The sequence below is a fragment of the Trichosurus vulpecula genome, chromosome 1 (genome assembly GCF_011100635.1).
Source record: "Trichosurus vulpecula isolate mTriVul1 chromosome 1, mTriVul1.pri, whole genome shotgun sequence".
Lineage (NCBI taxonomy): Eukaryota > Metazoa > Chordata > Mammalia > Diprotodontia > Phalangeridae > Trichosurus > Trichosurus vulpecula.
This window is the reverse complement of record NC_050573.1, coordinates 239,714,552-239,738,909: the sequence shown is the minus strand read 5'-3', so window position 1 is coordinate 239,738,909 and position 24,358 is coordinate 239,714,552. Positions and strand designations below refer to the sequence as shown.

The window sequence follows — 24,358 nt, the reverse complement described above, 5'->3', positions numbered from 1 at the left end:
AAGGGTGGGAATTGATTCTTCCATCTTATTTCCATGTCCATATGAAGTTCATTCAAATGTGAAAAACAATTTTCATTAAGGATGAAGCTAAAGAATAAATACTCATTATTATTTTGTTATTCTAAATGTGTTAGTTCCCCCTGGAGAAACGGAATTTTGACTGTTTAATTTACCCCTCACTTTTAGAAAACAAGAACTTATCTTCTTATAAATCCTTTGATATTAATAATATGGTAACAAAAGAGATTGGTTCTCTTCTTTTTAATGTTATAGTTCTTATCAAGCATTTATCTAAAACGATAACAAAAATATTGTTATTTTCATGAACTAAAATAATTACAGCCAGACACAACCCAACATTCTTCTCCCTTTTAAAGCTAAAATGCTTAAAGGTATATTTTCAAATAGAAACTGATCTATTGTCACAATTCTAATCCAGTTTGCTTTCTACAATTATTTGTTTATCTTGGGAACTGAATGAATAAATGAATGAAAAAAATATTTATAAAGCATTTACTATGTGCCAAGTACTGTGCTAGGTATTTAAAACAAACAGAAAAACCAAGATACTCTCTGCTGTCAAGGAGCTCACAGTACAATTGGGGATAACACATAAAAAGAAGGTCGAGCTTTGAAGTGGATGGAAAGACCCAGCAGTGCAAAGGATACAGTGGTGGGGTGAAAATGTCAGGAGATGGGAGTGTACTTTGTTTCAAAGACAGCAAGGAAGCCAGTTTTACTGAAATGAAGGGAGGGGTGAGGGTGAGTAGGTTATGAAGGGCTTTGAATGCAAGAAGATTTTATATTCCATCCTGAGAAGTGACAGGGAGTCACAGAAATTGATTGAATAGTGTAAGGATATGTTCAGACTTGTGCTCTAGGAAGCTCAATTTGAAAGTTGGGTTGAGGATGGATTGGAATAGGGAGACTTGCTGCAGGGCGATCAACCAGAAGGCTACTGAAATAGTCCAGGAGTGAGATAATGAGGGCCTGCACTGAGTTGGTAGCACTGTCAGAAGAGAGTATATGAGATTATTCTAAGGGGTGGAGCCAAAATGGTGACAGGAAAGTTAGGGACTCGCTTAGGCTTTCCCCAAATCCCTCCAAACACCTGTAGAAAATGACTCTGTACAAATTCTAGAACTACAGAACCCATGAAATAACAGAGGGAAGCAGGTCTTTGGCCCAAGATGGCCTGGATGGTCACTGGGAAGGGTCTATCACACTGTGCTGGCAGCAGAGCACAGTCTAGCATGGGCCATGCCAGGACAGACCAGGGGCTGAGGAGATGGAGCAGAGAAAGCCTTAGGGCCCTGAATCACTGAGCTGTGCTAGCTATCAGACTTCTCAACCCACAAATGCCAAAGACAACCTAGCAGGTCAGTGGGAAAACTGCTGGATTGGGGTGAGAGGAGTGCGCATTCTGGCCCCAGCCCCAGGACGGGGGATGTGGTGCAGCATGGCAGCTGCTTCCAGAGCTCCAGCTGTGGTTGCTTCCGGCCCTAGGCCCACCCTCTGGGAGGAGTCAAGCCTCGGATCAGAGCAGGAATGCAGGGAGCTCTTTGTTGATGCAGAGGCAGGGTTCTCTTGCTTTGCCCTGCTTGGATCTGGGTCAAAGTCCTGGTTGGCAGTTCTTGGGAGAGGAGGAGTGCTGCTGTGGCAGAGCTTGCCCTGTAGAAATAGCTCTGAAAACACCAACACAACACCCCTGAAGCCTGGGACAAAGCACTGGTCATTCTGAAGGCAGTCATACCCTGACAAAAACCTCAAGGGTCAAGTAATTGGCTGGGGACATGGCCAGGCAGTGAAAGACTCAGCCTATTAAATCTTTTCTTTGCTGACAAAGAAGATCAAAACATACAGCCAGGAGTCAACAAAGTCAAAAAAGCCCACATCAAAAGCCTCCAAGAAAAATATCAATTGGTCTCAGGTCATGGAAGAGATCAAAAAGGATTTAGAAAGGCAAGCAAGAGAAGTAAAGGAAAAATTGGGAAGAGAAATGAGAGCGATGCAAGAAAATTATGAAAAACAAGTCAATGACTTGCTAAAGGAGACCCAAAAAAATACTGAAGAAAATATCACCTTAAAAAATAGACTAACTCAAATGGCAAAAGAGCTCCAAAAAGCCAATGAAGAGAAGAATGCCTTAAAAGGCAGAATTAGCCAAATAGAAGAGGAGGTCCAAAAGACCACTGAAGAAAATACCACCTTAAAAATTACAATGGAGCTAGTGGAAACTAGTGACTTTATGAGAAATCAAGATATTATATAACTGAACCAAAGGAATGAAAAAATGGAAGACAATGTGAAATATCTCATTGGAAAAACTACTGACTTGGAAAATAGATCCAGGAGAGATAACTTAAAAATTATTGTACTACCTGAAAGCCATGATCAAAAAAAAAAGCCTAGACAACATCTTTCAAGAAATTATCAAGGAAAATTGTCCTGATATTCTAGAACCACAGGGTAACATAGAAATTAAAAGAATCCACCTAATCGCCCCTTGAAAAAGATCCCAAGAAGAAAACTCCTAGGAATATTATAGCCAAATTCCAAAGGTCCCAGGTCAAGGAGAAAATACTGGAAGCAGCCAGAAAGAAACAATTTGAGTATTGTGGAAATACAATCAGGATAATACAAGACCTAGCAGCTTCTACATTAAGGGATCAAAGGGCTTGGAATATGATATTCCGGAGGTCAATGGAGCTAGGATTAAAACCAAGAATCACCTACCCAGCAAAACTCAGTATAATGCTCCAAGGCAAAATATAGACTTTCAATAAAATAGAGGACTTTTAAGCTTTCTCAGTCAAAACACGAGAGCTGAATAGAAAATCTGACTTTCAAACAGAAGAATCAAGAGATGCATGAAAAGGTAATCAAGAAAAAGAAATTGCAAGGGACTTACTAAAGTTGAACTGTTTTGTTTACATTCCTACATGGAAAGATGATATTTGTAACTCATGAAACCTTTCTAACTATAAGGGTGGTTGAAAGGAATATACACATTGATATAGACCAAAGGCACAGGGTGAGTTGAATATGAAGGAATACCTAAAAATAAATAAACAAACAAACAAACAAACAAATAAATAAATAAATAAATAAATGCAATTAAGGGGTGAGAGAAATATATTGGGAGAAGGAGAAAGGGAGAGATAGAATGGGGTAAATTATCTCATATAAAAGTGGCAAGAAAAAGCAATTCTATTGGAAGGGAAGGGGGGGGCAGGTGAAAGGGAATGAATGAATCTTGCTCTCATCAGACTTGACTTAAGGAGGGAATAACATACACACTCAATTGGGTATCTTACCCTACAGGAAAGTAGAGGAGAAGGTGATAAAAGAGAGGGGATGATAGAATGACAGAAGGGAGGGCAGATAGGGGGAGGAGGTAGTCAAAAGCAAACACTTTTGAAAAGGGCCAAGGTCAAGGGGATAAAATTGAATAAAGGGGGACAAGTTAGGATGGAGGGAAATATAGTTAGTCTTTAACAACATGACTGCTATGGAAGTGTTTTGCATAATGATACATATGTGGCCTATGTTGAATTGCTTGCCTTCTCAAGGAGCGTGGGTGGGGAGGGAAGAAAGGGGAAAATTTGGAACTCAAAGTTCTAAAAATAAATGCTCAAAAAAAGTTGTTTTTTACATGCAACTGGGAAATAAGATATAGAAGCAATGGGGTATAGAAATCTATCTTGCCTTACAAGAAAGCAGGGGAAAGGGGATGGAGGGTGGGTGACAGAAGGGAGGGAAGACTGGGGAAAAGGGCAATCAGAATATATGCCATCTTGGGGTGGGGGTGAGGGGAGAAATGAGGAGAAAATTTGTAACCCCACCTCTCCAAAAACAGGGCTGTATCTGCCAAATTCAGTACCTATTTCTGCAAATGTGCTGGTTACTAAATATGAGATAAATATGGTGACAAATGATAAAATAAAGAACTGTACTACACAAAACTGAAAAACTACTGCACTGTCAAATTAACACTAGGTAAGAATGCAAGCAATTGAATGGGAAAACAAACCAAAACAAACCCTTAGCATCAGTTATCTCTAAAAAGGGCTCATCTCTTAGATATATAAGGAGCTAACATAAATACAATAAGTACAAGTGGTCAGATATGAATAAAGTTTTCAAAACTTCAAACTCTTAATCGTATGAAAGATCACCAGTAATAACAGAAATACATATTAAAAAAAACTGCATTTCATCTCACTCCCAAGAAATTGGAAAAGATGACAAAAGATAAGAATATTGGACGAGCTGTGGAAAGGTAAGCAATGAAATGCCTGTTGGTAGAGCTATAAAATTAGTTCAACCATTCTATAAAGTAGTTTGGAATTAGGCAAAGAAAATGATAAAAATGTCAATACCTTTGGACCCAGAAATTCCACTGCTAGTTACATACACTAAGAATGTCAATAACAATGAGAGACTCCTTATACATAAAAATATTTTAAGCAGTAATTTTTGTAATCACAAAGAACTGGAAACAAAGCAGATGCCCATCTACTGGAGAATAAACATATTGTACTACATTAAGGTGATAGACTATTACTTCACTTTAACAATGACTGTGTAAATAGAAGCAGTTATGGAAAGTCTTATGAACTCATACTAAGAATCAGGAAAATAAGACAGAAAAAGGACACCAAAGTATCTTGAAAGCACATCAACAACACAAAACTGAAACTGAAGGCTATGTAATTATAACGATCAAGCTTGACTTTAAAGGAGACCTATGAATTCACCTCTTCCTTCTTTGCAGAGATAGGGGACTATGGCTGTGGCACACTGCATATATTGTCAGACTTGAATGATGTGATCATTTGCTCAACTATTTTCCCCCCTTTTTACTCTTTGTTATATGGGATGATTTTGGAGGGGTGAGGTAGGGAAGTAAGGGAAAGAGGAGGTATAGATTGGGAAACAAAAGTGATAGGAAAAAAAAAAACAACCAAAAGATGTGTTTTTTTTTTTTTAATTAAGTAAAAGCTATCTGTACCTGGGGAAAAAAGGGTTATGGTTACTAAAAGGCTACAAAGACAATCATGGCATTCAAATTAGAATTACCACACTAATTGGTTTGTTCCTGCTTTTTGTCTAGCCATGAACCAAGGAGAAGAAAATGCAATTCAGATGGACAACAGAAACCTTTTCTTCATTTATAAGTAGGGAGTGAGAAATCCTTTCCTGAGGTTGTTAAAACCTATAGTAGAAAGTCTATAACGGCTTTTGATTACAAGCTGCCCCAAAGCCTCTGAAACCTAGACCCGAAACTTTTCAAACATGCCAGAAATATAATTCTGAGTATAATTCAAGGTGAAGGAAACAATAGTTCTTACTCAACATGCAGAGAGGGACAGACAACATGAAATGAAAACCAAAGACCTGCTGTACATCTCCATTTCCAACTGGCCCCCAAGACGTAGACAGGTTGTAAAAAATATTCTCTAATGATCCTCATTAGGATATACCCATATGCAATACATATATAATGTATGTGTGTATACATAATATGTGTACATATGTATATATATACAGATTCATTAGTATACATTTAGCCTACATGTAGGATATTTTACACACACACACACACACACACACACACACACACACACACACACACAGACACACAGAAGGGTAGATAAACATTAGATTAAAGCAGATCAGTAATAACTGACACTAACAAACTAGGTTGGGCCTGGAATCAAATCTGGCCTCAGACACTTGCTAGTTATGTAATCCTGGTCAAGTCACTTACCCCTACTTGCCTCAGTTTCCTCAACTGTAAAATGAGCTGGAGAAGGAAACGACAACCCACTCCAGTATCTTTGCTAAGAAAACCCCACATAGGTTTATGGTTTAAGGGTACTGGGACTCTGAAAGAGCAACATGTAGGTCCTGCCCAAATGAATTGGACCCAAGCCTTCCTTCAGCCAAAGACAAGATTTATTAGAACACGGATAGAAGGTGGGTGTAATTCTAAAAATCTCCCATACTGGCCAGACTCTTAAGGGATCTGAGCACCTTAACGGAGGCAAGACGGATCTTACTCACAGAAAGACTGTGGTTAAGTATCTAGGAGTGGCCAAGTAGTCTGGGGTGACTGGGAAATAACAGAGAAGGGCTGGGAACCCAGGGACCTGGACCACGTAGCCAAGGGAGAATGGGGTCTAGATAGGATGAAGGGTGGGAAGTACCCAGGGGAGATCTGGAGGTAGCAGACAACGAAGGGCTGGGCTAGGTTAGGAGTAACAGAGAATTGGGAGATTGGGCATAGGCTACAACACAAGGCCGGTTTACTGGGATGGGTTGATGCCTCAGTTGAACACCAGAGATTTGACCATGTGGGAAAGTTCCAGGAAAGTTCGAGGGGGCATTTCCAGAGCCATACCCCATCATCCCCCCACCCCAACAAATGGGACTCAAATTCTTTTGGGGTAAAGGGCAAGGGTCTCAGTATGGGCCTGTACCCCTCAGGTTCACAGAGAGTTGGACACTACTGACTCAAATGAACAACAACAAAGACACCTAGGTCACCTACATCAATCAATCAACAAACATTTATTAAGTGCCTACCATGTGTCTGGCACTGTGTTAAATGCTAGGAATACAAAGACAGTCTCTGCCCTCAATGAATTTGCAATCTAATGAGGGAAACAAAACAAACAAAGCAAGCTACATACAGGATAAATAGGAAGTAATTAACAAGAAGGCACCAGAATTAAGATGTTTTCATTTCTTTAAATTTCACTCCATTTAGGTTTTTCTTTTTATTAAGATTTTTTATTTTTAGTTTACAACACTCAGTTCCACATGAACCTGAGTTCCAGATTTTCTTCCCCCTCTCCTCCCCCCTCCCCAAGACGGCATAGAATCCAATACATCTTCTACATATAACTTCACATTGAACTTATTTACACAATAGTCAAGTTGTAAAGAAGAATTATTACCAATGGAATGGATCACGAGAAAGAAGAAACAAAGCAAAAAAAAAACAAAAACAAAAACAAAAGAGAGGAAAAAAAACAAAAGAAAAAAATAGGAGAGCAAGCAGTTTGCCTCAATCTGCATTCAGTCTCCATAGTTCTTTCTCTGGATGTAGATATCTCTCTCCCTTGTGAGTCCTTTGGAGTTGTCTTTGCACCTTGTGTTGCTGAGCATAGCGAAGTCTTTCAGGGTTAGTCATCACAGAATCCATATATCTGTGGTTGTGTATAATGTTCTCCTGGTTCTGCTCCGCTCACTCAGCATTATATTGTGTAGGTTTTTCCAGGTTATTACGAAGTCCGTATCTTCCCCATTTCTTATAGCACAATAGTATTCCATTACCTTCATATACCACAACTTGTTCAGTCATTCCCCAATTGATGGGCATCCCCTTCATTTCCAATTCTTTGCTACGACAAAAAGAGCCACTATAAATATTTTTGTACATATGGGTCCTTTTCCCACTTGTTGATCTCTTTGGGATACAACCCTAGAAGTAGTATTGCTGGGTCAAGGGGTATGCCATTTTTATAGCCCTTTGGACATAGTTCCAAATTGCTCTCCAGAATGGCTGGATCAGTTCACAACTCCACCAGCAATGTAATGTAACACTGTTCCAATTTTCCCACATCCTCTCCAGCATTTATCATTTTCCTGTTTTGTCATTTTAGCTAATCTGACAGGAGAGATGTGGTACCTAAGAGTTGTTTTGATTTGCATTTCTCTAATCAGTAGTGATTTAGAGCATTTTTTCATATGCCTATCTTTAATTTCTTCCTCTGAAAACTGCCTGTTCATATCCTTTGACCACTTCTAATTAATTATCCATTTTGCATTTTGTAATGCTCTCTATCTCTTGTTGTGTCATAAATTCTTTGCTTTTCCATAAATCTGATAGGTAAACTATTCCTTGCTCTCCCAAACCCCTTATAATATCAGCCTTTATTCCTAAATCATGAACCCATTTTGACCTTATTTTGGTATAAGGTAAATTTCTTTTTCAATATAATAGTCCTTAGTATGTTCATGCTGGCAGCTGGTGGTGCAGTGGAAAGGGCACTGGGCCTGGAATCAGAAAGACCTCAGTTCAAAACCAGCCTCAAACATTAGCAGTGTGACCCTGGGCAATTCACTTAAACTGTTTACCTCAGTTTCCTCAAGTGTAAAATGGGGATGATAATAGCATCTAGCTCCCAGGGTTGTTGTGAGGATCAAATGAAATAATGATTGTAAAGCACCTTAGCACAATGCCTGTCATATAGTAACTGCCATATAAATGTTAGTTATTATTATTGCTTATTTCCCTATTCCTTTCCTTCTTGCTTAGTTATTATGAAAAAGTTTTAATTTTTTAATTTTAACAAAAGGTATGAATGAATAGATATATCCTATAATAGCTACATAGATATATTCAATATGAATTTATGTAAAAGGAAAGCTAAAATGTTAGGATTACAGAAAGCCAATAAATCTGGTAACAGCTTATTGCTAATTGTTGGCAAGGTACATAGAAAGAAATAAAAGTCTCTGGCAAACAAATCCGAACTTACAAATTGATGGCAACAATGTAGTCCAGTGAAAAAAGCACTGCATTTGGAATCTAAGAGCCAATTTTAAAACCTGGCTCTGCTACTTTACCTATACAACACTGGGTAAAGCGCTTAACCTCACCCAGCCTCAACCTCGTTTCTCAAAACATGGGGATTAAACTAGATGGATCTCTGAGTTCTAAATCTATGATCACTATTTGAATCAATAATCAACTCAACAAACCACTATTAAATGTCTACTACCAGAAAACTCTGTGCTAGGTGAAATGAGTTAAAGATAAATAAGAAAAGTTATCTGGTCTTCAAGGAGTTTATAATGTTGTAGAATTTACTTAACAAGCCCATTTCCCTCCAGGGAATACAATTAAAATCCCATCTTGAATCTATCCTAAACTATGTACTAAGAAGGTACACATCAAATATCTTCCAATGAAACTACACTATTAGTTGTTTCCCAAACTCAAAATTTCATCTCTTGCCTTGATGAATTTTCCTAATCAATTCCCTACGTGTGGAATGTGCGTGGAATATGCTCCTTCCTCAAATGGACCTGTCAAAATACTTCTTCTCACTGAAAGTTCAGTTTAAGTTCCACCTCTTCCATGAAGTATTCCCAGTGATTAACTCTAACTAGTCATATTGCACATCAGACTATACTTTATCTCTAGACATGCTCTATGTGTCACCTTACCCATGGAATGTAAGCTCCCCAAGGGCAGGAATTCTTTGTTTTTGTGTGTCTTTAAACAATCAGTACCAAGTGCGCCACCTTTCATAGAGCAGCTGTGTTAACAAATGTTTCATATAATTTCCTTTATGGAAGGCAGGATTTGGACTCCAGCTCACTCCACTTTCCATCTGAAGGATCTGGTTGGTTTCAACTCCATGGAACAAGAAGCCTCTGTGCTGGCTATCTCCTAGTGTCCCTGTCTCTCCCTACCCCTGCCAGTTTCCTTTTGTGTGTTGGTCTTCCCCCATTAGATAGAAAGCTCCTAGTGGGCAGAGACTGTCTTTTTCTTATTTGTATCCCCAGGGCTTAGCACATAGTAAGATGCTTTAAACGTTTATTGAACTGAACCTAAACTTTCTAACTTATCCAGCACACATCTAACAGTGTTTTCTACATAGGAGGTGGCTAGAACTCAAGATTTCTTGAATTAAATTTATTCAAAGTTCATTTAGCAAGCTGAGATACTTCAACCATGGATCTGGCAAAAATAATGAAAACAGATCACTTTATGTGGAACAATGATGTCAAACCTAAAAGAAACCAGGCCACTAAACGGCACATAAGGATCTTTTGTGGGCTGAATATTGACTCAGAAAAAACACATATTAACATTATCTATGTTCTATTGTATTTTTATTTACTGTTAAATATTTCCCAATTATAATCTGGTTCAGGCCTCAGAGTGCTGCAGTCAGTGTTTGATAACTCTTACGTAAAACAATTACAGCTTACAAAGTATTTCTCTCAAAAGTCAATAATAATTTGAGAAAACCAGGCACTGAGCTTAAGCACTAGGGATATAGAAGACAAACACACCCGTCCTAACCCTCAAGGGCTTTACATTTTAATGGGAAAACAAGTAAACAACTAGGTAGATATGAATTACCTAAGAGTAAATAAAAGATACTCTGAAAGTGAAACGCATTAATAACAGGGAAACTGGGAAAGACCTCACAGAGTATCTGGGATCTCAGCTGAGTCTTGAAGGAAGCCTGGGAAACTAAGAGGATGTGGGGGTAGGCAGAGCATCCCAGGCATTGGGGACAGCTGGGAAGCTGGATTACAGGCCAATAATGCTGAAATGTAGAGTGTATGGAGGAGAGGAAAGTTTCAGTCTCTAAAGGTAGGAAGGGGTCAAATTATGAAAAGCTTCAAATGCCAAGTAGAGGATTTTATATTTGATCTTGCAGGCAAGAGGGAACCACTAGAGATCACTGAATAGGGGATGACATAGTCAAACTCAGACTTCAGAAAAATCATCTTGGCAGTTATGTGGAAGATGGAAGGACATGGGGAACTGAGGCAGGGATACCAACTAAAAGATGACAGGTGATGAGTGTCTGAACCAGGGTTGTGGCCGATGTATAAAAGAAATGTTACGAGGGTAGAAAAGACAAGATTTGGCAGGCAATGGATATGTGAGATTAGAGTGAAGAGTAAAGATGGACGCAGATAATGGGCCTGGGTGACTGGGAAAATGGTAACAGGTAAGTTGGGAAAATGGGAAGATTCAGAGGAAAAAGAGAGTGAGTTCTGTTTTGGATATGTGAAGTTTGAGATGCCTGTGAAACATTGAATTTGAGATATCCAAAAGGCAATTGTGAGATGGGAGCTCAGGAGAAAGACTAGGTTGAATAGATTGATTTGGGAAATGGTCTGCTAAGAGATGATACCTGAACCCATGGGAGGTGTTGAGATACTAAGCAAGAGACTACAGAGGAAGAAAAGGCCAAGAACAGAGCCTTCAGAGGTATCCAGGGTTAGAGAGAGTGACACAGATGAATAACCAGGAAAGAAGACTGAAGATGAGTGGTCAGACAGACAAGAATGTGGAGAGAATAAACTCTATAGAGAAGAATCTCACTAAAATCTAGAGAAGAGAGAGTATGCAAGAGAAGGTGATCAACAGTGTCTAATGCTGCTGAGACTGAGAAGAAGCCATTAGAATTGGCAAATGAAGATCATTAGTAGTTTTAGAGAGGGAAGTTTCAGTTAATGACGGGGTCAGAAGCCAGATTACAAACAGTTCATAAGAGGAAAGGAAGTAGACACCCCTAGTGTAAAAAAGAAAGGAAGTAGAGACCCGTAGCGTAGACAGGCTTCTAAAGGCTTACGCAGGAAGGGGAAAAGAGAAAGATGACAGCTAGTGGAAAGAGATAATTGGATCAACTGAGGTATTTTTCAGAACAGGGGATAGGTATGTTTGTAGACAGCAGGGAAGAAGGCAGGAGACTGGGAGATAATAAAGATGAGGACTATCTGCTGGAGATTTTGGGAAAGAATGGGATCAACGATTGCATGAACTGAGGTTGGCTTTGTCAAGGTGAAGGGTCACCTCTTCAACACCAGAATGAAGGTGGCCACGGCAAAAGAAGTCTGAATGATGTGAGATGAAGAAAAGAGAAGCGAGAAATCTAGGCAAATAGCCAAAATTTTTTGGGTTAAGTATGAGGCAAAGGCATACATTGAAAGTATAGAGAGACAGGACCTTATCGAAGAGCTTGCTTTTGTTTTATACACAATTTTAATAAGCTGTTCTAAGACTTTCTAGCTCTCATGAGATTAGAAGTAGAATGTAAAAAAAAATCAGGGAGGAGAAAAATGACTGCCAAAGACAGACACTCAAACAAAAAGCAATAAGTATCAGAATGAAAAACAAATCCAAGAATTAAAAAGGCTTGGGGTCTAGTGACATTTGGTATAGGAACAGCCACAACATCTCCATAGCTCCTGGATTCCTGTGTGGTCTGTAACTTATATTCACAACACTTTTGAAAATTAAACAAGAAAAAGCACATTATGTTCAAAGTACTTTGCTTTAAAATGTTGAACATAATGTTGGCACTTATAGAGTTTACTTGGTTATCTGGAAAATTCACTTTTAAAAATTCACATAAAATGTCTGACATTTGTCAGGGAACATATTTGTCATTCAACAAATATTTACCAAGTGCCTACTATGTGCCAAGCACTGTGGTAGATGTTGAAGATACCAAGAAAGGTAAAAGATGAATCCCTGTTCTCAAGGAGCTTACAATCTAATGGGGGAGACAACTTGCAAACAGCTCTGCACAGACAAGATATACACAAGATAAACTGGAGATAATTAACAGAAGGAAGGTACTAGAATTAAGGAGAATTGACAAAGGCTTCTAGAATGAGGGTGAGTTTGGTTGGGACTTGAAGGAAACTAGGGAAGCCATGGAGAAGAAGAGGGAGAACTTTCCAGGCATGGGGGATAGCCAGTAAAGATGCCCAGAGTCAGGAGGTTAGAGTACTTCATGTGGGGAACAGCAAAGAGACCAATGTATGGCAGAATGACTGGGAAAAGTAGCAAAGGGCCAGGTTGAGAGCTTTATGAGAATTCACTATATTTTTATGTCCCATAGGGCCATATGCATTTTGCAAAAGATGCTACGATAAATACTGCATATTACATAGAAGGCCCGGGGTTTGTTCAGAGAAGTTGGAGAATGTCCAGGGAAACAGACTGAATTCATGACATGTGAAGATTGGTTGGAGGAACTAAAGGTATTAAGCATGAAGATCGGAAGATTCAGGGAGAACATGTTGTCTGTCTTCAAGTATCTGAACGGCTGTAGTAGGGAGGAAGGATCAGAATTGTTCTGTTAGGTCCCAGAGGGTAGAACAAAAAGCATCGAGTGGAAGTTGCAAAGAATTAAATTTAGGCTTTATGGTAGGAGAAATTTCCTAATAATTAGAGCTGTCAAAAATGGAATGGGATATCTAAGGAGGTGATAAGTTTCTACTTCTTGGAGGGTCTTCTACTTCAGGGAGGGTCTGAATGACCCCTTAGGTATAATACAATGGAAATTCACGTATTAGTTGGACTAGAATGCCACTAGGGTACCTTCCAAATCTCAGATTCTATGATTGATGGTTTTGTTTTATACTCTATAGTCCTACTTTGATGCCTCCTCGTAGCATAGAATGGAGGTGATTTAAGTTCACAGAGACCAAGGGAGCATGCTTTGATAGGTACTACTGAAAGGGGTTTCAAATACAGTGCTAACAATGGACTATGTGCCTATAAGAGTACCAGCCTAGCCAAGTTTTGAGAGACTTATAGCCAAAGGCTAGCCACCAGATATCCATTTTTAGGGGGCTGCAAAAACTTATGAAACCATCTAGTAAGGCTTAGAAAAGTCATAATCCGTATTCGTAGTGAAAGTAGCCAACACAAAATTGAAGATCTTTTGAAATATTAAATAAGTATCTGCTGTAGCATCTTTCATTTCTTATTGTATTGCTTCTGTCAACAACCGGTTAAGTTGTAATCATAAAGTTTGATTTCTTTTGGGCATTCGTCCATGCATCTATAGGTACTATAGGATACACAAGTCCTTATACTTTCTGTAACCCTTACAGCAGTTAACACAGTCCCAGGTACATGGTAAGCAGGAAATAAAATATTCATGGATTCCACGACCAATTCCAATTTCTGACCCTAAAGGAGACTTGCTCTCTCAAAGAAATATCTGAGTCCAATGGTATAACATTTTGGGAGATGGAGATTAGATCTGTGATTTCACTGGTATAGAGGGCTCAAGGTTTTGAAACTCTATTGACCTATGCAGGTCAGAATCTTCTCTGCAACTTAAGAGTCTTAGTAGAAATGACTTGCCCCGAATCACACAGTCAGTATGGGACTTAGCCCTGGTCTTTCTGTCTTTGAAGCTGCTGCTATTATTATATTTTTAGTTATTCTTAAATATTTGCCAATATTCATTCCAAGAAAAGATACTGCTCTTGGAAAACCTTGGTCAATTTTTACACATCTTTAGGTTCACCATGCCTACAAATACATAGCTTTTTGCAACATCTGATTATTTAGGGAGGTTGAATGAAAAATCATTAATTATTACTGAAGTGATGGGATTCAAACTTCTGGACAAGAACACAACAGAAAAAAAAACCTACTCATTCTTTCTTCATCATGATCTTCCTAAAATGAAGTTAATGAAGCATTTTCTAGTATCTGTGGGCAATTCTTACATCAAAGGATTTTTGGCCATCTTAGTGGTATTTGAAAATGCACATTCATTTGACAGTATTTGTAAATCTTTGAGTCCTCTGTTCCACCCCCAGCAGAATAATCTGCAGTGTAGAAATGCTCCCATATGCTAAAATTGATTCTCATTTTGCTGAGAGAAAAAAATAGCTTTAATGTTTATAAAAACATTAAACTACAACATATACAAATTTTATAATCTCTCAGAACTGAATGTAAACAAATTTACCCTTTTTTCAAACTTTTGAAATATATCACTACTCTTTTTTATTTTTAGTTTCCATTGTACCTTTACCTCCACTCCCTCTCAGAGAACTATTCCTTACTTAATAAAAAAAAAAGAAATAAAAAGCCAGCTCACCAAAGTTACATATCAAAAAACCCTGACATTATATGTGGTGTTCCATGCCCATCATTCTGTTCTTTTTCAAAGAAACAGGGGAGGTGCCTCCTCAAATTTCTTCTTTGTGACTAAACTTTGTAATAATAATTTCAATGTATAATTTTGTGCTTTTCAATTGCATTTTTTGTAGTCATTGTATATAGTTTCCCTGACAGTATTTACTTCAAACTGTGTTAGTTTATATACATTCTCATGCTTCTCTGTATTTTTCATAATTCATAATTTCTTACAGCACAGTATCCTACTATATTCATGTACCACAATTTGTTTAGTGACTCCACAACTGATAGGCATCTGAATTTGTTTCTTTTTCCTTTACTACTACAAAATGTTTTGGAATATAAGGATAAGGTGTATAAAATATTTTGGTGCTCTTATTGTATCTTTGTAGCAATGGAATCTCTGGGTCAATGGTATGGACATTTTAGTTACTTTCTTTGCCTAATTCTAAATCGCTTTCTAGAACGGTCGAAACCAATTCACAGCTCCACCAATAATCTAGTAATCTTTCCATTATGCTACATAACTAATTAACCTACCAAAATGTTTATTAGCCTACAGAATTTAGACTAGCCCCCATAAAAAACATCATCACAAAGTTCAATGCCAAGTCTCTGGATCAAAGTTCTTAATTACAATTCTGACTCATCTGATACTTAATATTCATATTTGATAGGACCATATTTACTTTCTAGCTTATTTGGACAGAATCTGAAATGTCTGAAGGTCTTCCCTAAACACTTATTAGTGAGGTTTAGGGGGAAAAATATTGACAATTAGAAAGCCATAGAATTTCAAAGCTGGAAGGAATTTTTGAACATTTTCGAAGTGAGGTCAGCCAGCAACAGGGTTACAAAGCTGTATCCAAGTTTACTTCACTTCAAATTGCTTTTTTCCTACTTTTAAGTATTTCTCTTTATGCTACATGATCGTGAAGGAAAGACAATGTTAAAATTTGGGTTCCTCTTCAAAAATACTATGCCTTTCCTGAAAAAGTCATAAATCAATAAGGTTCCTATAGAACATTTATAAGAATCTATTTTCATAGTAAAAGCATCCATCATATTCTTACCTCAAAAAATTTCTAATGCATAAGATGAAAGCAATGCTGAAGTTTTTTCTAAGAACTGGTCTCCATAAAGTAGCTCTAAAACAGCTGACATATTAAGCAAATTGTTATGTATATTGGTAGAAAATTAATCTTATTCTGAGGTTTCCGTCATCAATCCTTTCTCCCAGTACTTCCTGTCTTGTCCTAGTCCCTTCCACTCCCCTTTAATCCTCCCACCAACAGATCCTGTGAATAACACACATTACTTCATCAAGAAAATCAGAAAAGCTTTCCTCTCCCACCTTAAAAATAATTTTTTTTCCTAAAAGGATATAGGCTTGTCATTATTAGTGTACTGACAGACTTTTATATTACCAAATAAAATTCATATTTTAATGCTTTTGCTTTGTACTTTTTACCAGGACAAAAAAGACTGAGGGGAGAAGGGGCAGAAGCAGTCTTGAATAAAGATTTGTTTCACTTGAACCACACTGATTTTTAAGGTTGGATTTCCATACACCAACAAAAAGGCTGTTAGATTCACAACCCCCCAAAAAGTCTGAATATGTTTTGCAAACTCATTCCAGAACATAGAATTTAGCTTTCATACAAAACCTAGGCAACATGCTTCAATTTTGCTTAGTCTATAAAATAATACTTGTCTAGTCTCCTAGAATTTAAATATTATCAGACTTAGCCTGAAAAGATATATGAAAAGAAAGTTTTAAATTATGAATTCCATTATAAAGGGAATGCATAAAATATGTCTGTAGAATCTATATCAATGCACTGTACTGAGGGCAATGTACCGCATTGACAGTGTGATGTTCTCAAATGTTCCCATCCTTCCTTTCAGCTCTAACAGACTAAGCATCGCTCCCTCTCAGTATTGTACCAGCTCTAGCTCCAGTCCTAAGTGGTCACTACACTTAGGCAGATTTAGCCAAAAGGGCTGTAATGGCAAACAGCCTAGACTCTAGACAATCACAGTAGGAAAAAGCTTGAGGAGAAAAACTAAGTCGAACTGATATTAAGGTTGACTTAGGATGTTCATACAGTAAGGATTCTACTCCTATAATATTAATAGCAGTACTGTCTCTGAAGTATCAATTTTCTAATGGAGGTGGCCATATAGCTGGTATCATTCAACAAGGACATGATGACCATTCCCCCCAATCTCCAGTTTAACTAAACAGTATTTATTAAGCTTAAATTATACAAGTTTTTCCTCCTCTGATAATGCTACAAAATGTAATAGAATGTATGTTTTCAAAATTATGAATTTTGGCAAAAGATACTATTACCATCATTTCATTATTTCTAAGAAATTCGTACAAGTCTTTCTTTTTTGCCTCTCCCTAGGACTTTGCATGAGAATAAAGAGAAGGGAAAGCCTATGGACATAGTTTGAACATCTGGATACAGAAAGATTGCCGAGAGTGTAAACCTTTTAGATACAGGAGAGCTGGATAGGGGGAAGCACTATCTCCTGGAGAATTCTACTTCTCAGTTAAAGAGCTGGCTACTAGAGTTCTGACCTCTAAACTTCATGAATTCCACATAACAGCCCTCTAAGTCACTAGGCTCCAAACTTTTTTGTTCATGCACTATAATAATAAAAAATCTGCGAGCACACATCTGATATATGTTCATTTATTTATAAATTATATACATGTATTACTGTAACAATATATCACATACATCATGAAACATACAAAGAAATTAACTAAGGATGGGCTAAAAGTGAAATAGTATTTAAAACATTTTTACTAGTATTTTATGGGTAAATATTTTTGTAAATTTTATAGTGATATATTCTACAGGCATATATATTTTAGTGACAGCAGTATAATTAAATATGGTTATGATCAATGTTTCAAAAAAACACCTCATAAAGATATGCAGCTTCAAATTTAAGAAGTACATCACTGGCTGCACTTATTAAGCCAGGATACTCATTTTTCAATCGTATCCACCAACAATGCAACGGTTTGTATTTCAATTTGGCTGCTGCAGTACCTCACTGCCTGATGTCAATCAGTTGTAGTACTTACAAACTACAATTGGAAGGTGTTATATATTTGTATTTTTAGCAAATGAGTTCAAAAGCTACTTAAACGGTTCACCTGGAAGATTTTTGTACAGATGAGAAAGTTCTTTTTACATTTTTTTAAAGTATATAGATATTTTTTTGGCAGGACCTGTTACTTTGGGAGCTCCTGGGTAATGAATTTACTCTATTAACACAGATAGTATCCTTCTTTGCAACTTAAAGTCTTAGAGAATTGGTTAGTCTTAGAGAATTGGCTGAAGCATTGAGAGGCTGGCTAAATGACTGGTCCAGGGTCACACAGTCAGTCTCTCTGTTAGAGATGGGACTTGCCAATTCAAGACTGAAGATAAGAGTTTTTATTGATGGCATAAAAATTTAGTTTTTAAATATCTTAAACTTTTTTGGCTGATTTCTTGACAGATATGAACAGTTTTATCTCATTATTAGTATTCTCAATCCATGGTTTCTTTGCAGGTATTATTTTTAAGCCATGTATCCATTTTTTCAGCATTAATTACATTAAAACTAAATAATATAATCCATAAATCCCTTTAACTGGGCACACGTAAATTACAATACATCACAGTACTGAAAGAGATTAATAAAGGAGTGGAAGGGTCAGTGTCAATCTGTATATTAAAAATTAGTAAAGTTTAATATAACTTTTAATGACAAAAATAAATAGAAATAAGACATTCTAATATTATTTTCTGTACTTCAATAGATTTTTCTTGTGCACCCCACCCAGCTCCGGAGACCACTGGTCTTCATGAAGGAAACCTAAAAACTGATCATTTCAGTAAGAGAGGAGTGTTCCCAAAAAGGGGAGACAGAATATAAAGAAATTAACAGCTTCAAATCTAGATTGAAGCATACGTCTAACCAGAAAGGAATGAGGGATCTGAGTAGGGGGTGCAGAGTGGGGGGAAAGGGTATTAGGAATGGTCCAGGAGTCATTTAAGTCATTTAACTCCTGGGACTTGGAACTCAATTTACTCGTGCTTCACATGCCTCCTATAAGCATGTATCTCACCCCTGTAATATTATATAGCATGATTTTTTAGGGAACCACATCATCTATACACCCACCCTGAAGCTGGGATATCCTGCAAACAAGTTCATAAATCTTAAAAATGTCTCTGACATAGGGAATTGATACAAACATATAAGAACAAGAGCCATTCCCAAAAAGATAAATAACCAACAAATAAATATTTCTAAAAATAAAGTTACTGCCTCAAATCATTAATAAGCAAATGCAAATAAAAATGATACTGAGGTAGGTTCTACACTTCATACTCATAGGTTAGGCAAAAATAACAAAAGGGCAACAGCTGCAAAGACAGTGGAAGGAGACAGTGGAAAGAGAGCTATAGTGTCTGGGTGAACTGTGAATTGGTCCAACCACTGTGGAAAGTAATTTGGTGTTTATACCAAAAAAGTGACCACGTTGTGGATACAATGATACCACTACAAGGCATATTCCTCAAAAAGTCAAATACATAAGTTTTTTTTGGGGGGAAAATGCACAAAAATGCTGCAGCAGCAGCACTTTTTATTTTAGCAAAGCCCTGCAAACAAAAGTGGATGCCCATCAAGTGGGAAATGGATGAATAAATTACGGTAAATGAATGCAATGGAATATTATGGCTCTTTTTAGGAAAAAAAAAAGATGAATTCAGAGAAACCTGGGAAGATTTGTATGCTAAGTGAACAGAACCAGAAGATCCATTCATACCATGACAACAAATTTAACATACACTTAAAAAACTTCATAGCAAAAATTCAGTTTCGTATGCAAACTCTTCTTTGTTCTTTGCATACTGATATGTTCATGTTTATTAGATTCGTAATGAAAAAGAATTACTTTTCAAAAAAAAAAACTTATCTCCCAAAGCAGCAGCTTTGTAACCAAAGATTTTTTGGCATACAAAACTTAAATCAATACTAGCCCCAACACTGGTTATTTCCTTTTCCTTTCTGCTACTTTTAAAGCTCCTTTGGCTAAATCTCCTTCTGAGCTGCATCAGAAGGTAGATAATGTCAAAGTCACCCAGCAGCTGCAGCTGAACCTAAGGCCCCCAATCCTAGAGCAGCTGAGAGGGGGAAAGGGGTAAATAATATATATTTTGAAACTGATACACACCACAAAAATTACATAAACAAATTAACGGAAAGACAAAGACTTTTCAAAAACAAATTTTCTGAAAAGTAAAAAGATAGGGAAGGGGTGGAAAGCATAGGACTACTTAACTCAGCCCCTCAGATCCAAGTGGATCCATGCACAGATAAAGGCAAACGGAATTCTACAATTCAAACAACTACAATTTATTTAAAGGGCTGAAATTATTATACAATATTTTTCTCCTATTTACACATTCTGTAAACTCGAAATTTCAAAGTCTTCACAAATGAAGGATACTTGTAATGCTGAAAAACAAATATATTAAACATTCTAAGGAAAATGATGCTGTGCACTATACAAATGAAATAAAATATATGTGGTCCCTCCATGCCAAGAGGGGTAAAACGAACACATTACAAATGAGGGGGGAAAGCAGTAGGTATAAAAACAAAATTAATTTGGTTATTTTGAAGATGTTCAAATATGTTCAAATTAAGAATAGGTTACAACTTTCCAGTATGAATTGATATGAAATGAATGAAGTCATTTATGTAAATTTAGTCAAGTGTACTAGATTAAGTAAACCATTTATTCACATTTTCTATTGGGAAAAGTCACTTAAAGCCCCAAACAGCAGCCTCGTTCACATAAAATGATTTTTAAGTTCCCAAGACATGAGAATTTGAAAACCGTAACAGCCATACAGCTTGCATACCCTTGTGAAGACACAAGCACACACACGCATATGCCGCTACCCCAGCCTTTTATGCTGAGAATTAAGAAAGGTATGTCACACGTGAATATAAGTAAAATGAGACAGCTTTCCAGAAGCCAGTTGTATATCAATAGCCAAATGCAATTTTCCCCAAATTTTTTGGAGTTGCAGCATTCTAAATTTTGCACAGACAAAATTCTGATAACCTGCTAGTACTTTCATGACCAGAAAGGAACTAGACTTGGAATCAGAGGACTTGGGATCAAATCCTAACAGTTCCCTCTTACTACTATAGTTTGACTTTGGGCAGTTTCCTCATCTGTAAAATGGCATGTTGAGAAGGTTAAACTAGGTGATGTGAGCATCTTTAAGTCTATAAGGAAGAATTCCACTTTTAAGAAAACTATTAGATTTGAAAGATCTCCAATTTTACTTGCATATTTCACACGTGTGTGTATGTGTGTGTGTGTGTATATATACATATATACGCATACATACATATATACACTTAGATGGTCGTTCTATTGCAGAAAGAGAAATTGACCAACTTTTCTCCTCACCACTAGGAGTACCAACATATGAACAAATCACCCAGATGTCAGTATGAGTTCTAAATTAACTTTTTATATTACATAATAAATTATGTACATTAATCAAATATTACTGCTTCAAAATAACCAAAATTTTTTAAGAGTAAACAAATCTTTTTTTCCATGAGGCATGAATGTTAAAACAGACTGGTGTTAAATTATTTCAGCATAAATCCTTTTAATCTTACAGATAGGAGGAAGACTTAATCAAATTACAGTGTTCATTCTGCTTCATAACTGACAAATTCCTTTCAATCTTAGACCAGTATATATTTCGGCCATAAGACAAATTCCCCCTATCCCAAAAAGAGAAGTCAAAGCTGTAATTCCACTTCAGGAATTGTCTACTGTTGAGCAGAAAGGAGTCAATTTGTGGTTTATGAAGTCAGCAAAAACACTGTGCAAAATTAAAGCTGTGTTATAACATCATGGTAATTGTGGCCAAAGATCCACTTCTGTTATAAGTCCAACTTCTCTTTTCCTGGGGGGAAAAGTGGGCTAAAATTTCACAGGTAGATTCAATCCAAAGAAAACTTTTCCAGACTGTTTTTGGTAAATTCAAACTTGAATCCCTTTGAACAAACATCCAGGGAGGTTTTTCTAATGGTCAGAAATACAAATCCAGTAAACTTCAAAAACATTTCCTTTTCTTTAATCTTTAATATGACAGGTGTCTGAACCTTCTTTACAAATTTGGCTTATTAATAAGAGGATCTTAGCATGTGAATATTATATATGATCCAGGTAACATTCCTAATAAAGAACCAATCCAAAATAATTATTTTTGTTCCACTTTAGTGAATATCCATTTAGAGAGATGCCTGCAAACATAAATGCACACATTTCACACGTTAATAATGACAATTTAACACATTTCGATGCCTACAGAAATATCAGCATTACTGTCACAATGCACATGCGTTTCTATGACTAGTTATACAAGCATTCATTCAGCAAACATTAAACCCCTCTTATAGTCAAAGAACCAGGCTGTAACTAAGTTGAGATAGAAAAATAATAACCGGTCTAGTTCCAGCCCTCATGTTTGAACTCCAATCAAGGCATTCAGCCAAATCAATGTATATAAGGGCTTGGAATTACATTTACGGTTAGAACTCTAACCCCGTTTCCTGAATTCATTTTAATTGAGGTGGGGGTTTTTTTGCATTAATTATTTATAAAGGATCATTCAACCAAGAACCAAGCTGTGTGATGTGATCACTATATAACCAAAGCAGCTAAAACGCAAAAGGGGCAAAACTTAAAAAGAAAAAAGAAAAAGCACACAATCTCCGAATATCCTCCCACTCCCATAAAGCACACCCCGGATACAATGAACAAAAAGAAAACAAACCATGCTAAGTTTTCAACTGCCCCGGGGAACTGAGAATGTAACTGCCAACAGTAAGTGAAGTGGCCACAACACGGTGAAAACTGGTTCCCGAATGACAACCCCCCCAGCCCAAAACAAAGGAAAAGTTTTGCATGTTGCGGTTTTCAATCAACGCCAGTAAAGGGAGAGGCTCGCCCCAAGCCCAGCGCAGTTGTCACTAGGCATCAGCCAACAGACAGGTCCTGGATCGCAGGAAGACATGCAGGACCGCGGCTTTCTTCCCGGCCGGCCCCGACCTCGGCTGGGGACCAGAGTGGGAAGGGGGCGCCTCGTAAGCGCCCTCTCCTCCCCGCCAGGTTGGCAGCACAGGGCACCCACGAGGGCTGAAGGGTTACACCGCTCCGAGGGCAATAACTGCGAGAGACGAGCCTCTCCACCCCGACCCGGCGGGCGCCGGGGAGGGAGGGGGACCCAGTCTACCTGGAAGGAAGCGAGACACACCCGCTGGGGGAGGGGAGAGCGGCGGGGGAGCGGCCAGAGCGCAGCGCGGCCCCTCCCCCCCCAGCCCGGACCCGGGAAGGGGCACTACTGAGAGAGAGAAGTTTCTCCCCAACTTCCAGACGCGAAGCCCGAAGCGAGGAGGGGGGCGCTTACAGGGGTAGGGGGAAGGAGGCGGCCTCCGAGGGCTGCCGGGGCCTAGCGCTCTCGGGGCTTGGGCGACTTCTCTCCCGGGGAGCGGAGGGGGGGCCCTGCCGGGTCCTTACCTGCTCTCGGCCCGCTCACATGAGTGTCGGCTGCGGTGGCAGCAGCTTCGGCTGGAAGGTGGAGGGGAGGGAAAACCGAGGTGGAGGCGAGAGTCGCGGGATCCGGGCGGGCAGCGGGACCTCCCGCTCCCTCCGCCGCCCTCACCGCCTCCTCCACCTCCGTGAGCGCCTGTCGGCGGCAGCAGCAACCAGCCCTAGACTCCTTACTTCACGGAGGAGGGAATTCCCGGGCTCCCCCCACCCTTGGCCCTCACTCTCCACCTCTTCTCTCCTCCCCTCAACCACCCGCCCTCTCCCTCGGCTCCGCCTCTCTTGCTCTCCTCCCGCCCCTCCTCCTCCTCCTCCTCCTTCTCCTCAGCGGTTGCGGCTACCTGCGCGCGCGAGGGAGGGAGCAAGCCCCGAGGACACCGGAACTCGCACCTCCCCACTCTGCTCTCTACCCCCCACCTTCCGGCCCCCTGCAGCGGCGCGGTGACCACCCCCCCTCCCCGTGCCCCCTCGGAGGCCGGGGTCACGCGCTTCTAGCCTCCCTCCCCAAGGGTGGGGGACGTTGGGCAGCCCCTCCCTGCAATCCCCCGGGCTCGGCCTCGGCCAAAACCGTGTCACACATGCCGACCAAACATGGCGGCGGGGTCCAGGATCCTGGGGAAGATGAGTAGTGAGCCCGAGTAAAGGAGGCGCCGCTCCAGCCCCCCCCTCCTTTCCCCGCCCCCTACTCGCGCACCCATAGACGGACCGAGCTACTTAAGCAGCTGGGGGGGGGGGGGAATAAATGGGGCGAACTGATTTAGCCCCTCCCTCGCCCTCGTTGGGCGACTTCGTGGTTCTTTGTGGCTTTACGTCGCGGCGGGATGGGTGGGTGGAGGGAGTTTGTTTATTGAAGTCAACGCATCCAAAACATCCTGCGCTTCGACCCAAAGCTTTTCCATCCTTTGTCCGCGAGACTAAAATTCTCAGCCCAGCCGGATGAGGCAGATGGGCGTTATCGTCCGCCTCCTCGGCCAACGTTT

At 39.1% G+C, this 24,358-nt stretch overlaps 1 protein-coding gene across 1 annotated transcript in view; it reads right to left on the bottom strand.

The window, feature by feature from the left end:
• The window catches only part of YES1 (YES proto-oncogene 1, Src family tyrosine kinase), a 110,313-nt gene extending 86,668 nt beyond the window's left edge, over positions 1-23,645 (bottom strand). Inside the window, exon 1 of the mRNA XM_036758884.1 lies at positions 23,349-23,645. The gene's annotated coding sequence lies outside the window, so the exon portion shown is untranslated. The remainder of the gene's footprint in view (positions 1-23,348) is intronic.
• Between the last annotated feature and the right edge of the window lie 713 nt (positions 23,646-24,358).